General features: G+C 54.8%; 1 long non-coding RNA gene across 1 annotated transcript in view; it reads right to left on the reverse strand.

Annotated features, from left to right (window-relative positions):
- Positions 1-6: 6 nt before the first annotated feature.
- LOC108803459 overlaps positions 7-972 on the reverse strand; it is a 16,726-nt gene continuing 15,760 nt past the window's right edge. The window contains exons 2-3 of the long non-coding RNA XR_001942284.1: positions 351-431; positions 7-122 (exon numbers count right to left, since the gene is read on the reverse strand). This is a non-coding gene — a long non-coding RNA (uncharacterized LOC108803459). The remainder of the gene's footprint in view (positions 123-350; positions 432-972) is intronic.

Consider the following 972-nt stretch of genomic DNA (forward strand, 5'->3'; position numbering starts at 1 on the left):
CGTGGGGTGGGGGGGGAGGGGCATGATCACATCAGCTATGGAGGGCAGAAGTCCGCGAAGTAAGGATGCTGAAGAGCTTCATCCGCTGAGATCCTCTGGACCGGATTACACTTCAACAGGTTCTGGAAGGACAGACAATAGACGTTAGGTGGTGATCCTTCAGGGGGGGCGGCCATCTTGTGTACGCTCTGTGCCGGCCCACCAGGACCTTGCCCGTGTATATGGGGCAGATCTGCGTCATCGATAACTCAACGGGAGCATCGCTCTAGGCCGGAACCAGAACATGGCCTCAGGAGGTGGCACCAGCATTCAGGGAGGAGTCAGCAGTCAGCGATGTCATCAGATATTACCTGCAGCAGATCCCGACCAGTGGCGTTGAGTTTGGGGACAACGTTGACCAGAGAGGTGGTAGCCGGATACATGGGGTACGGCTGGGAACAAACAGAATCACAGGAGATCAGAAGATGGCAAAGGAGGAGGAGCTTCAGAATCTAGAGACAAACCCAACAGAAGATACAGGAAGAGGTCCTGATGTTGGATGAGGAGACCCGGCTCACAATCATCCCAAAGGTGATCAGTAGGGATGAGGTCAGAGCTCTGTGCTGGTCACACCGTGTCTTTATGGAGCTCTGTACACGGGGGACAGTCATGGGGGGGGCAGAAAAGGGACTTCACCAAACTGTGACCACAAGGCTGGAAGACCACCATTGTCTATAATGTCTTTGTATGATGGAGGATGAATGGGACCTTCACTGGAGACCCCTGAACCCCGTCACTGGAGACCCCTGAACCCCGTCACTGGAGACCCCTGAACCCCATCGTTTGGTTTTGGAATGGGATGTCCAACAAGCTCCTGTAGGTGTGATGGTTTGGTGCCTTTGGCCGTGTGACGGTTGGGTGTCTATGACGGTTGGGTGTCTATGACGGTTGGGTGTCTATGACGGTTGGGTGTCTTTTGCCCGCGTGGCGGTT

This window comes from Nanorana parkeri, unplaced genomic scaffold (genome assembly GCF_000935625.1).
Source record: "Nanorana parkeri isolate BGI_ZX_2015 unplaced genomic scaffold, ASM93562v1 scaffold3756, whole genome shotgun sequence".
NCBI lineage: Eukaryota > Metazoa > Chordata > Amphibia > Anura > Dicroglossidae > Nanorana > Nanorana parkeri.